Genomic DNA, 15,345 nt, shown 5'->3' on the forward strand with positions numbered 1-15,345 from the left:
GTCCAAGTTCTTAAGAAAGTAAATGAAGAGTTATGCAAAATGTTATTCTAAGAAATGGAAAAACAAAACCCTTTTATTTCAACTTGAACACACAAAAGTACAATTATTTTGCATAATCGAGCTTTATGCCTCTTTTTATCCATATCATTTTGTTTTCTCTTTTGGACCACGTTAGTGGCAAAATACAAATTGGAAACAACTAACCAAATAATAAGAATAAGAAGTCGACGATCAAGTTCATGTTGAGGGAGAATTCCAAGTCTAAGTTCAAGAACACGACTAATACATCATTAAACCTAGACGATGGAGACTCCGTTGCACCTCCTCAAGGTTATATTTCTAGTTTTGATTATTTTTACCTAAATGGTTTTCCTATGCATGTAAATTAATTTTGCAATTTACTGATTCTTGTTGGTATATTCAAAAGGAATTACATTGTATTTGTAAGAATTGTATTAAAACTAGGTGAATATCATGCATTGCATATAATAAAACTATATAAATATTTTCTTTAATATAAATATTGAAAATAATAAGACAGTAACTATAAAATAATAACATTTATAGTAAGTTGATATATTGTGTTTAAATAAAACTAAATATGGATTTTGATTTAATATTATAATTTAACGTTATGATTGATTAATTTAAAAATTATTTATAATCTATTGATTTTTTTTAAAATTTCGTTTTTTTTTTTTTTTTTTTTTAAATTTCATACATGATGATCAATTGATATATAAACCATTGTTTGTAAGTTAATACAACGTAAAACTTAGCATAGAAACCAACAAACAAGAAATAGGGGTCCTTAGAAAATAAACTTGAGTTTTGTTTTCGCATGATATGCATCATTGGGTTTTGTTTTGGCATGACATGGACGAAAAAGAAAAATAAAAACCAATTTTCTATTTAGGATTTATCAAAAGAACATCTAGCTAGTTTTTTTTTGAACAACCAGATATTATAAAACGAAACTAGCAAGAATCTAGAAATTACAAAGAAATAGATTGAATTTGGTTTTTAAGCCAATCAACCCAATTAGTTTTAGTTTTAAATTTTCTAGAACTAAACCAATTATAAGAAAAATCAACTATATCTTCAAAAATCCGGTTTTTAATCGGATTAGAATCTCCGAAAATGATACCATTACGATATCTCCAAATCACCCATAATGTCTTTTGAATAATAGTCTCCAAAATCGTCTTTTTATAACCCGAGATCGAAACCGTATCCAACCAAAAAAATAGATCATGTAGTATATCCACACCCGGAAGCACTAAATCCACCCATCTAAATACCCTTTGCCAGATAACATAAACTTCTTCACATAAAAAGAAAACATGATCTGCATTTTCCACCTGTTTATCACATAAAGGACAAAGCAACGAAGGGATATCCAAACCTTTGATGCTAAGATTCCACCTGGTAGGTAAACGATCAATTAACAATCTCCAAATAAATATGTTTACCTTTTTAGGAACGAAGCGATTCCACCTGGTCACAAGAGTACCATCCGGTAAGCACTCATTATCAATATGCTTTCTAACTTCATTCACATTGAAATTGAGAACACCATTCAATTCCCAACGCCGATCGTCTTCCTCTAGGTTCGGTTGAAAGGATCGAATCAACAATAATAAGTCTTCAAATTGACTTTGTAAAGCTCCACGTTCAAAATTACGATTCCAAAGCCAATACCAACCATCTTCCCATCTATCCGCTATAGAACAATTACGATTTTGCTCTTGATAAAACAAACGTGAAAAACGATCTTTTAAAGGAATATTACCTATCCAAGTATCCAACCAAAATCGAGTATTAACTATATAAAGAATCAACCAAACACAATATTAACCACATATAAAAACACATATTTAAGTTGTTCCGCTAGCAATATTATAGTGTGTGTACATATGAGAAGATGATGAAATGTTTCCAATAAGGATCCAAGTCGACCAATGTCAAAAGACTAAATTAAATAACAATTTATTTCTATGATGTAAGCCAATAAAAGTCACTTACTAAACAACCATCTGTATGCACCTTCGAATCATCGGTGAATACCTAAATTAGAGCTTAACATAAACAATACCTAAATTAGAGGTTAACATGAACAGAATATGTTTCCAAAAACACCAAACTTCAAAAGCAATATATATTTTTAAGGGAATAAATGATTAAAAGAAAAATCATACTAAAGCGCAATAATGCCATCAAAATCATTGATCATTTGATAATATAAACACTTTTTGGGTGCCTATAATATAAAATAGAATATTTAAACCTGTCAAACTTTCTAAGTTGGAAATGTTCTCCAAAGTACAAAACAACGACTAAGTTTGACCGATGCAAGGGTAAAAATGGATTGGTCTTCATAATTGACAGCATTCGGAAATAGATCAACCCTCAAAACTAGAGGATTGGTACTCAAATCTGATATGGCAATCTATCTCCCGTTGGAAATTATAGTGGGAAATGTAAGTTGGCTAGTTTTCCATTATTCCACTTAAGGTGAAGGAAGAAACAATTAGTGGGTTTATAAGCTTTGTCTCTTGATGGGCCTACAAAGGCTTTAAGTGGATCAAGAGATGAGTCAAATCCACATGTCCGTCTTGCCTAGTTGATGTCCTGAGTATGAGAAATGGTGTGATTTAGACGCATTTGGCATGTATGGAAAGCCCACAAAATGTGTTGCTTGGAGAGAAAAGTGGCATCCTAGGGTTTCTTGGGACTGACCATATGGAAGGTTTGCTGCCTTCCAGGGTTTCTACAACTATAAACAGGACTTGTATTCCACCCCCTGCTCTCCCTCTCTCTGTGATTTTTGATTCCGCAAAATCCAGTTTCTTCTGTTTTTCAAGTAATCGCTTTGTGTTTATTTATTTTTCCATTGGAATGAAGAATAATTTGCTTCAAATCTTGGATGTTCACTTTGAAGCTTACAGCCTTAGAGCGACATAAAAGTCTTTAAGGGCAGGAGCTTCTTCTGTGTAGTCGTTTTAGTTGTCGATGTAAAGTCCCAAATTTCAAACCAAACTTTTCATTTTTAATAAAAGACAATCATATTAATTTCATTCTCGAAAGATAGATAAGAAACCACTTGTTCAAGTTTGACAACCCATCATCAAAATCAGAGTAATAATAATATAGTGAAACCAAAAGTGTGTAAGTCTCTAAAACATGTCAATGGATACGATGCAATCAAACCGCGTCTTTCCTTTTGTTACACGAACAACCTAAAACATGTTAAACTTAAAATAATAACCATAAAGCTTAGTGAGTTTTTCCAAAATACCACATACCCATATACATGCTATGATCCAACCAGTACACTCACTTCCGCTTCTACATTCCAACTAGTCTTTCCTGCTATGATCCAACCATAGTCTTTCATGTCAGTGTTATAATCCAACCATAGTCTTTCATGCCAGTGTTATAATCCAACCATAGTCTTTCATACATGTGCTATGATCTTACGATACTCTTTCATATAGGTGTTATGATCTAACCATAGTCTTCCGTACTGCACTTGCCGTATCGGCCACGATTCTACTAACCCCCAAAAACATGAATCATAAGTTTTAAACTTCTTAGTTGCTACAACCGCAGTTTGAACATGTACTTGATTTCTCTTGTTTTGTAACTCTAACTCAATCTCTAGTTTTAGGTCCACCTTAATCATCTTCTCGAGAGACTGTCACCTAGCAACACTGACAAACTGCTGTGGTTCGGTCCTCAATATATTTGAATACATATTCATATTCATCTCATCATCTGTTGCATAATAAGGGAAAAAAACGCCCTTTTAACTTTTCGGTGATCTTCGTCAACGTCTTAGTGGTCTGCTCGAGAGCCTGGAACTCTCGAGCCAACTGTTGTACCTCAATAACATGTATGTACTCTACCCTAAATCTTGTAACGTCCCAATCTTTCATAGCATTTTTTTCATTTTTATTTATTCAATTAAATCAGAGTGTAATTAAATTACGTGGAAAACACGATGTTGATGCATGTGTATAGTCAAGCCTTACACTTCTCACGATATGAAGAAGTACCTGAAAACATTTTTAATCAACTGAGTAAGCACAAAGCTTAGTGAGTTCCCAAAAAATATCATATACTATAATACATATACAATGCATTCATAGTAATAGCGAGTATGTTTCAACCCAACAAATATATTTCAACCAATAAGCCTATTTCAACTGAGAGGGTATGTTTCAACCCAAGATGTCTATTTCAACTGACAAGCCTATTTCAGCAAAAAGGGTATGTTTCAACCCAATAGGTCTATTTCAACCGACAGGCCTATTTCAGCCGAAAGGATATGGTACAACCCAACAGATCTATTTCAATCGGCAACATATAGAATAGAAAAATAGTCTAACACAACAAGCAATTAACTAATTATCTGCCTAATATCATAATTTATATAGCAACTACATCCTAACATACAAAGGATATATATTATAGTATATAGTATCGTGAAATACCCACATGAACAATTACTCGAACGATTAATAGCTATCTGGAGATTCCAACTGATGAGAAACGCGCCTAACAAGTATTAACATGTAATACTATTATTTATTAATATCTACGGCAATTTGTTAATAAAAGCTAGATATTTCACTAATCCCAATGAATACCTCAAGCTCTGTCAAATAAGGAATAACGAGGTAAGACTATATCAAAGGTAGGATCCGTTTGGTATACAGTATATACTATAACGCTTATGTTTATTGTTATTCATTCTTATAATATGTAACCAACGTTGGTCAACAATTGTAATCTTTACATGAATAAATAAAAGGAAATTGTTTGAATCTATGTGATTTATGTGCTTATATTATGTGTATATAATATTAGGAGAAAACTAAATAAATAGGGCAAAAAATATTAAAATAAATAATAATTAGGATAAAAAGCCTTGATCAAAGTGAATTAGTCGTGATGAGGGTTTCGGGGATATATGGAACGCTTAAATCTAACTTCGTATGAAGAAATTATGATTGTTTGAAGTTTCACGTTCAACCAGATACGACAAAGTGCATCGTAAATATTGAATTTTAGATAGGTTTCTATTAGCCTAAGTGATCTAAATAAAATTTATAGTAATTGTAAAACCGGGAGCGTACATGTAGAGAATGCCCAACTCTGACTTCATATGAGGAAGTTATGATTTTTCGAAGTTTCAGCGCATCTGTGTTAACACAGAAATTGAATTTTAGATCGGTTGATTTTTAGCCGAAACAATATAAACAAGAGTATAAGATCTTGTTAATAAGAGTCTGTCGATATAAAGACAATCGAAAACAGATATAGTATGAAAAATATATGATTTTTAAATGGAGATTAGCAGTCTAAGCCTTCTAAAAATAATAAATAAAAAGTAAAATGAGAATTAGTCGACAAAGTCTAAATGAAAATTGTAGATATTGTTGATAGCTAAGTGCGGATATAAAGAACGTCATAAACAGAGTTCGTGTGAAGAAGTTACGAATTTTTGAATTTTTGTGAGATGCCCCATGTGCAAAAAGGCGTTGTGCGCGCTTGTAGAAGCTGCCACACAACACCACCCACTAAAATTTCTTAGCATTTATGGTATTTTGGCAAAAATTCGTAGTATTTAGGATTTTTATTAAGCCCAGAGTTCCCTGAGAGCCCGAAAATTAGGAGTTATCAAGTCAAGGTACTATTAGTGCAATTTTCGGACTTTTGTCAAGAAAATATCTATAAGTTAAGCTACACTTATATTGCTTTCAGTGTAACTTATATTTATATTAATAGTCAGTATTATGAATTTATAAATAAAATTTGTCAGTGATTCCAAATCATATTACTGATTGATCTACCTATGAGGATGATGTCTAGGCTAAATTTAGTGGAGTGTTTAAAGTGAGATTTCCAAATAATATACTCTGTATGAGATTGTTGAGGAATCTAGACTATCATTATTCATAAGTAATAATAAAATAATTGAACCTTTATCACATCATAGGAAAGGCTAAGTACTGAAGCGAAGTGTTGCCAAACTTTCCAGTAATCCACTTTAATAAGTGAGTGTGTAGTTACTTTCAACATATACATAGATATAAAGTATTTAGATGATTAAATATTATGTGTGCCTATTATTTGTATTCCTTGATATGTGTTAGATGAATTATATGATGTTTAATTAATGTAATCGTATATGTATTTTCTTATATAAAATACATTGGGTAGTGATGGGAAATGAAAATGATGAGATGATGATAAGAGGACTTGACTATTGATGAACCAATCATCTAGTAGAGTATAAATGACGGCCACAGACTATTATAGACAGTCTAGTGGGAATGCTGGCAAACTCACAACATGTAGATGTTAATGAACTATATATTCATTTGATGTACTCTATCCCCCCATGGTTGCCTTATTGACATATATTGTTAAAGAAATCCTCAAACAGTATTGTCCACCCATTGCTGATGATGATCCTTAGGATAGGTCCCTTGAGATCTATATTTTAGGATCAGTATGTGAGAATAACATAAATTGTAACACCCAAAGTTTTGAAGACCAAGAAAGGGAAGAAAACCCTAAGTTTAGGGGTCGACTCGGCGAGTCCAAGGAGGGACTCGGCGAGTCGGAGCGGGATCCGGGTCGAGGAGTAAGTGACCAACTCGGCGAGTCGGCCAAGTGGACTCGACGAGTCTGGTCTGTGCGTGGAAAACCCTAAATTCGGGACTTGGAGCCTATATAAACGTCTTAATCTTCTTCCTAGGGCTCCTTACTGCCTCTTAAGCCCTGGATATCAAACCCTAGCCGCCATATCCTCTATTTGAGCCATTTATTGCCTTCAAGAGTGCTTTAAGCTTGGAGAAAGAAGAAGAATTTTGAGAGTGCAAGAAGGGGGCTGTAGATCCGGGATTTGGAAGTCATTTATGAGCTTTTGGAGGTATAAACTAGTTCCTGGACCCTTTTTGCATCTAGATTTATGTGTGGTTGTTGGGGCTCTTTAGCCATAATGATATTATTTTGAGTTAGGAGCCGGATCTGGAGTCGCTACTTCAGATCCAAGTGTGTTATGGACTGGAGAAGCATAAAGTATCAGCCCAAGAGTTGATTTTGAAGCCCCTCGGCCTCAAACCCTTGTTTATGGTGCTTTTTGCCTAGATCTCCCTCTCTACACGTAAAGTTTGCAACTTTACGTGGGGGATAGGCTTGGGAAGGGTAGATCTACAGTTTGGAGTCCATGCATGACTCGAAAGTCCTCTGCATGTATGTAGATCTGAATTGACTCGGCGAGTCCTTCGAGTGGACTCGGCGAGTAGCTTGAAGATGAGGAGGAACTCGACGAGTGCGATGAACAGCTCGTCGAGTCGGTTGAAGATGGGCATGAACTCGATGAGTTGGATGAAGATTGCCTTCTGCTCGGCGAGTCTGTTCTTAGACTCGGCGAGTCAGGTCGCGCAGTCCCAAACCCTTCGAGTTAAGACTCGAGTCAGCGAGTCGAGCAAGGACTCAGTGAGTTGGACAGGTCAGGATTCGGGAATCAGTAGACTCGGCGAGTCAGGGGCTGACTCGGCGAGTCAAGTCGTGATTGGAAGGACTTTGTGCATAAGAACTCGGCGAGTCAGTAAGTGGACTCGGCGAGTAGGGTTGACCTGGAAGGTTGACTTTGACCAGGACTTTGACTTTGACAAGAGTTGACTTAGTTGACCTTTGAAGGTCAGTTAGACTAAGTGTTATGTTGATGTTGGTAGCTCGGGGAGCTAGTGGAGCAGCAGTTCGGAGTCAGTGGTCAGGTAGCGGTCAAAGGGATTAGCAGCAACAGTTCAGCAGTATCAGGTGAGTTTCCCTTTGTGTGAATGGGTCTACGGCCACAATGCCGGCCCATGTAGACATGAGTAGAAGACCCGGGGGTTAGCCCTAGGCGTCGTATGCTAGTATGTTGTTTAGGACGAGGTCCAATGTTAGCGGGCGGGTGCCCAAGGAATGGTTTATGTGATAGTTTATACTTGTTCTCTGTGTGATACTTGTATGTGCCTGGTAGGGAGGTGAGTGTGGGCGAGGTCCCGTATCTCACCAATAGCAGAGTGTGGATGGTGTTCCACATCTCAGTAGCAGCAAAGCAGGGGCGAGGCCCAAGTCAGGAAAGGAGTGAGTGCGGGCTGGGCCCGTATCTCACTACCAGTAGGAGCATGGACGGGGTTCCGTGACTCATCAGTAGCAGGTTAGGGGCGGGGCCCAGAGATAGGCGAGGCCTTAGGACAAGATCCTTTAGTATGTGTTTAGCTTATGTGAGATGTTTATGTGCTATTATATGTTACTGGGCGAGGCCCTGTGACAGGCGAGGCCTATGTGAAACAGATCTGTATCCGAGCGAGGCTCAAAGCCAGGCGGGGCCTGGAGCAGCGGGGCCGTTGTAGCGGGCGAGGCCCGAGGTAGGGGGTAAGGCCTAGGATAGCGGGTGCGGCCCAGTATGTGGAGTATGTGGTTATGTGGTATGTGGTAGAGTGGGGAACTCACTAAGCTTCGTGCTTACGGTTTTCAGTTTTGGTTTCAGGTACCTCCGGTAGCGGATGATGGAGCTCGGGATGATCGCATGGCACACACCATAACTTAGACAGCCTGGGAATGTTTACTCTGATAACGAATATGTATTTTGGAAACTAACACTTTGTTTATGTTTGAAAACGATGAATTTGCTTAACGTAATGTTTTATTAAATGAAATTTTTAGTCTTGAATTTTGGGACGTTACAAGTTGGTATCAGAGCCTTGGTTTGAGGGATTCAGAGATGCTCTCGAGCATGTCTAAACTCAAACTGAGGGATTTGTATAGAAGTTTTCAAAACGAAAAGACAGTTTTGTAAAAAGAGAGTTTTGGGAAAGAAAACAGTTTTAGAAAGGCAAAAATAATTCGGAAAGAAAAGAACTTTGAAAAGAGAAAAAAAAAAGGTGTGGTGCATGCAATCAACCGAGCTCAAGTAAGTACCCCAAAATACCCATACAAGTTTATGTTATGATTATCAGTTGATAGAACAGTATGCTATATTAGGACTAAGGATCTAGGAATGATGCCTTATGTGCCTATTATATGTGTTGGAGCTGCATGATAGTGCTGATTAGACAGTAGTAGGATAGCCTGTTTAGGTTATGCCTGAGTTTATGAGTTTGTGTTGCATGCTAGTTCAGTTTCTTGCTATGTGGATATGATTGCTTGAGTATGTTGTGGTTAGATTCTCCCTTGTCTGAATGTTGCTTGCTTTGTGCATTGTGGGATTCTAAGTGATGGAAGTTAGCCATTAGGTGGATACGACACGTCACATGTGATCAGGGTTGAATAATCTCAGAGTATTGGATTTGGCCCTATTGCGCAGCTCTCGTTTGAGTCTAACCGTTGTAGGGATGGGTCTTTTACTCGAAGGATTATCTGAGCCTCGTCACATGTGATGGTACCCAGGTGATGACTAATTGGCATCGCGAGGAGGCCTTCAGCAGCTGAGGACTGGTTTGAGTTGAGTCAGAGGTTTCCCTAGGGTCAGCCTAGGATGAGGTAGTGCTGGGAGCAGAGGTGGTAGAAAGGGACCTGGTGGAGTCAAGGCAGTTCTTGAGGAAAGTACAGATAGATGTGGAAGGTAGTATGGGCCCGTACTACTGAAAGCAGAGGATCCGTACTCGATTCGGGAAAGGCCGAGACAAGACCAGGAACCTAGTAGGGGGTGTGTTCGGTCTCGCAGCAGTGATGAGTTTTCTGATGGGGGTTATGTTATATGTTTCAGCATGGTGACATTGCGAGAGAGACCAGCGGGCAGATCAGGCGCCGGAGAGGGATCAGGCTCGGGTTCAGGGGCCGAGCAGCTCGAGGAGCGGATGAGAGAGTTGATATCAGCTGAGGTTACGCACAGTATCCTAGCTCAGACTCCTGTGATCTTTGGCACGGTCAAGGAGGGTATACTGGAGATCTTGGATGAGAGGTTGGGAGCCTTCCGTACCGAGATGATGGCGTTGTTGGGAGCACGTACCTTGACATTTCGAGAGTTCAGGGCTTGCGGGGAACCAGATTATCATGGGGCTAGGGACCCCATTGCTAGCAGCAGATGGTTGGCTGATGTTGCCAACGCTTTTCGTACGAGCAAGTGTCCCGAGGGGGACGAGGTTAGACTCGCCTCCTGTCTTCTGAAGGACAGAGCGAGGGATTGGTGGGAGGAGATTGGTCATGCTTTGGGGGATGATTCCGCGTTGGACGCGATGACTTGGAGCGATTTCTCGGCCAGGTTCAGGGCGGAGTTTTCGCCGATTATTGAGGTGCAGCAGCTGGCACGAGAGTTTCAGGATTTGACGCAGACTACTGAGACTGTGGCGGAGATCACCGCCAAGTTCAGGGAGAGGGCTCTTCTTGTACCGCAGTATGTCGCGGATGAGGAGATGAAGAAGGCTCGGTACCATGAGATGTTGAGGGATGACATTAGGGAGTTCGTGAGCAGATCCAGCTGTAAGACGCTAGAAGATATGATTTCTCGGGCTAGAGAAAGGGAAATTGATTTGGAGCAAATCCGGAAGAGGAAGCCGGATGAGGTTCAGGTAGCTGCGGGTTCGGGCAAAAGGCCCAAGGGATCGGATTCGAGATCGAGGGATCATCAGGACCGCAGTCGGTGCGGAAAGTGTGGCAGGGCGCACGGGGGCGCGTGCAGGAGTGGTAGTGGTGGTGAGTCTGGTTGTTTCAAGTGCGGTCGGACTGGTCATTTCAGCAGGGATTGTACTGTTACCGCTGCGTAGGGATCAGACTTGATATGTTTTCACTGCAACCAGCGGGGCCACAAGAAGGCCCAGTGTCCCAGTTTGTTTTCAGCAGGACGGGTGATGGCACCCGCCCCTGCAACTTTGAGGATCACGGGTGGCCGTCAGGGCCGGGTAGAGACACCTGCGGCAGGGAGCAGGGCTTTTCAGATGACGACCTTGGAGACGCGAGCAACGCTGGACATTGCAGGTATGCAATTTCCCATTTTCAGTTCTTTTATTTGTGCATGATTTTATTGTTATGGTTCTGCATCATTATCGGTAAAAGTATTTTATTTTGAGTGGTTGATTGTGATCGAGTTATATGCCATCTGCATACCTTGTATATTTGTATGGTAGTCAGGGGATGTGCTCTATTGAAGAAGGTTTCGAAGGATGCAGTAACTGTAGCATGCTTGGGAGAGATTTGGTACGTCTCGCTAGTTCGGAGTGGTATAGTGATTGTGATGGATTGGCTAAATCCCTAGCTATGGCGGGCTTGGGTTCCTCAGCAGATTGATTATGGAATGGTAGCAAGGATTTCTTTTGAGTATTGAGCAACAAGGGGTAAGCAGGATCGAAGTGGGGGAGAATCCTCCGGGTGTGCCCAGAGAGGAGCACGCAGACCCAGAATGAGTACGTGACCTCCGAGAAGGAAGAGAAGTAGTTCAGCGTTTGATGGATTAAGGATTTCAGGGTTGAGAGTTTGAGAAGCTCCCCATCAGCTAGTGCGTGTGTCGGTAATGGTTAGTTATGGTTGAGAATTCAGGTTGTGGATCGCCCGTAGGACTCGGGGGAGTCGGAATGTGGATCTTGAGAGCTAATGGCACATGGGTGCCTTCGTTCTAGCAGTCAGCAATGGATGGTGATGTAAGACTACGGGTAAGCCGTAGCAATCCTTAGTAGTTTTGTTAGCGGAGTTGGGGCGAGGCCCTTATCTCCTAGTGATCAGATAGGGATCAGGAATGGGTAGTGGACGAGAATGATATGGAGTTTGCCTGTATAGCCCTAGAGAGGTGAGACCTTGGGAGAGGCCACTCCAGGATATAGTTGGGTGAGACTTGTGGGCGAGGCCCGTATGAGATTAGCAGTGTAGATGAGACCTGGGAGCAGGGTTGATCAGTAGTATTGTTGGGTGAGACCCGTAGGCGAGGCCCGAGCGAGAGTGATTAGACTAGTTGGAATAGAAGGATAGAGGCGGGTGGGACCCGTGGGCGAGGCCCGTGAGTTTTAGCAGCACAGGTGGGACCTGGTAAGGACCTTAGTGTCAAGTTAGGGGATTGAAAATCCCAGGTTTGTAGTGCCTGTATGGCAGAGTGGATTGAGCAGTTAGGTGATCGAAGTTCTTTGGAAGTCGCTGGGTGCGACTAGTGGTGGTGTTGGGACTAGCTACCGGTAGGAGCCGGTAATCCAGTCATTGATAGGTTGGTAGGGACCAGGGTGGTCTCAGTTCATCCGGAAGTCGGAAAAGGAACAGCAGAACTGTCAGGCAGTGGCAGTGCAAGCATGCAGCGCATGATGGAATTCAGTTAGTTGATAGTGGGGTGCTCTGCACCAAACCATAGTAGAAAGAAATGCCCAATGGATACTGGCGATTATGACTCGTACTGGTAAGCGGGGGTGATGGAGTTGGTGAAGGATAGGGCCTTCACAGTGATAGAAGGAATAGTTGGTTATGGGGTTTTGCCTTGGGAAGGCAAGGAATTGTGCAAGGAAAGAAGGGGTGAACCCCTATAGGATCAGCGCAGTACTCGGTGAGTACCAGGTGGATTATCGGTTGAGTAAGTCGTGTTTCCAGAATGTTCGGGGTCAGGGTTGACCCGAGATGATTATCCGCAAGGTTTGATGCTAGTCAGAATGATCGGGCGGTAGGTCAGCAAAGGAAGGCAGCTAGTGTTGGGATAATTGGTTGGGTAATGCAGGCAGATCGCAGGCGGTGGGCCATAGCAAACTTCGAGGACGAAGTTTTGTTTAAGTGGGGGAGAGTTGTAACACCCAAAGTTTTGAAGACCAAGAAAGGGAAGAAAACCCTAAATTTAGGGGTCGACTCGGCGAGTCCAAGGAGGGACTCGGCGAGTCAGAGCGGGATCCGAGTCGAGGAGTAAGTGACCAACTCGGCGAGTCGGCCAAGTGGACTCGACGAGTCTGGTCTGTGCGTGGAAAACCCTAAATTCGGGACTTAGAGCCTATATAAACGTCTTAATCTTCTTCCTAGGGCTCCTTACTGCCTCTTAAGCCCTGGATATCAAACCCTAGCTGCCATATCCTCTATTTGAGCCATTTATTGCTTCAAGAGTGCTTTAAGCTTGGAGAAAGAAGAAGAATTTTGAGAGTGCAAGAAGGGGGCTGTAGATCCGGGATTTGGAAGTCATTTCTGAGCTTTTGGAGGTATAAACTAGTTCCTGGACCCTTTTTGCATCTAGATTTATGTGTGGTTGTTGGGGCTCTTTAGCCATAATGATATTATTTTGAGTTAGGAGCCGGATCTGGAGTTGCTACTTCAGATCCAAGTGTGTTATGGACTGGAGAAGCATAAAGTATCAGCCCAAGAGTTGATTTTGAAGCCCCTTGGCCTCAAACCCTTGTTTATGGTGCTTTTTGCCTAGATCTCCCTCTCTACACGTAAAGTTTGCAACTTTACGTGGGGGATAGGCTTGGGAAGGGTAGATCTACAGTTTGGAGTCCATGCATGACTCGAAATTCCTCTGCATGTATGTAGATCTGAATGGACTTGGCGAGTCCTTCGAGTGGACTCGGTGAGTAGCTTGAAGATGAGGAGGAACTCGACGAGTGGGATGAACAGCTCGTCGAGTCGGTTGAAGATGGGCATGAACTCGACGAGTTGGATGAACAACTCGGCGAGTTGGATGAAGATTGCCTTCTGCTCGGCGAGTCTGTTCTTAGACTCGGCGAGTCAGGTCGCGCAGTCCCAAACCCTTCGAGTTAAGACTAGAGTCAGCGAGTCGAGCAAGGACTCAGTGAGTTGGACAGGTCAAGATTCGGGAATCAGTAGACTCGGCGAGTCAGGGGCTGACTCGGCGAGTCAAGTCGTGATTGGAAGGACTTTGTGCATAAGAACTCGGCGAGTCAGTAAGTGGACTCGGCGAGTAGGGTTGACCGGGAAGGTTGACTTTGACCAGGACTTTGACTTTGACAAGAGTTGACTTAGTTGACCTTTGAAGGTCAGTTAGACTAAGTGTTATGTTGATGTTGGTAGCTCAGGGAGCTAGTGGAGCAGCAGTTCGGAGTCAGTGGTCAGGTAGCGGTCAAAGGGATTAGCAGCAACAGTTCAGCAGTATCAGGTGAGTTTCCCTTTGTGTGAATGGGTCTACGGCCACAATGCCGGCCCATGTAGACATGAGTAGAAGACCCGGGGGTTAGCCCTAGGCGTCGTATGCTAGTATGTTGTTTAGGACGAGGTCCAATGTTAGCGGGCGGGTGCCCAAGGAATGGTTTATGTGATAGTTTATACTTGTTCTCTGTGTGATACTTGTATGTGCCTGGTAGGGAGGTGAGTGTGGGCGAGGTCCCGTATCTCACCAATAGCAGAGTGTGGATGGTGTTCCACATCTCAGTAGCAGCAAAGCAGGGGCGAGGCCCAAGTCAGGAAAGGAGTGAGTGCGGGCTGGGCCCGTATCTCACTACCAGTAGGAGCATGGACGGGGTTCCGTGACTCATCAGTAGCAGGTCAGGGGCGGGGCCCAGAGATAGGCGAGGCCTTAGGACAAGATCCTTTAGTATGTGTTTAGCTTATGTGAGATGTTTATGTGCTATTATATGTTACTGGGCGAGGCCCTGTGACAGGCGAGGCCTACGTGAAACAGATTTGTATCCGAGCAGGGCTCAAAGCCAGGCGGGGCCTGGAGCGGCGGGGCCGTTGTAGCGGGCGAGGCCCGAGGTAGGGGGCGAGGCCCAGGATAGCAGGCGCGGCCCAGTATGTGCAGTATGTGGTTATGTGGTATGTGGTAGAGTGGGGAACTCACTAAGCTTCGTGCTTACGGTTTTCAGTTTTGGTTTCAGGTACCTCCGGTAGCGGATGATGGAGCTCGGGATGATCGCATGGCACACACCATAGCTTAGACAGCCTGGGAATATTTACTCTGATAACGAATATGTATTTTGGAAACTAACACTTTGTTTATGTTTGAAAACGATGAATTTGCTTAACGTAATGTTTTATTAAATGAAATTTTTAGTCTTGAATTTTGGGACGTTACATAAATGGTTAATTAGGTGAATTATTTGATGTAAATTATATAATTAGTGAACTTAATTATTGTGGGTTGAATGCCCTATGTGATCACCAGACCCCAAAGTCTGACCCACCCAGTTTCTTTGTATCGCAAGTACCAATAGGAAGACATAGGGTTAATGAGTGATTTGAGGGGTTGGTAGGTCATAGTATATTAAATTGTTATAAGGATGTTAAAACAAGTTTATGCTTATGTATTTTTATTTATGATGACATCCCAAGGTTTTTATATATCAATAAAATATATTTCTTCAGAAATACTTCAATAATTACGTTTTGGGAACAAATTCCGTAATTTAATGAATACTTTGAATTTAAATAAGC

The 15,345-nt window shown here is 41.7% G+C and overlaps 1 long non-coding RNA gene across 1 annotated transcript; it reads left to right on the forward strand.

The window, feature by feature from the left end:
* Nucleotides 1-223: 223 nt before the first annotated feature.
* On the forward strand, nt 224-8,737 carry LOC145061095 (uncharacterized). The gene is made up of 2 exons (XR_013687102.1): nt 224-330; nt 8,555-8,737. It is a non-coding gene; the product is annotated as an uncharacterized LOC145061095 (long non-coding RNA).
* Nucleotides 8,738-15,345: the final 6,608 nt, after the last annotated feature.

The sequence above is a fragment of the Lactuca serriola genome, chromosome 7 (genome assembly GCF_051521515.1).
Source record: "Lactuca serriola cultivar US96UC23 chromosome 7, Lser_US96UC23_V15, whole genome shotgun sequence".
Classification (NCBI taxonomy): domain Eukaryota; kingdom Viridiplantae; phylum Streptophyta; class Magnoliopsida; order Asterales; family Asteraceae; genus Lactuca; species Lactuca serriola.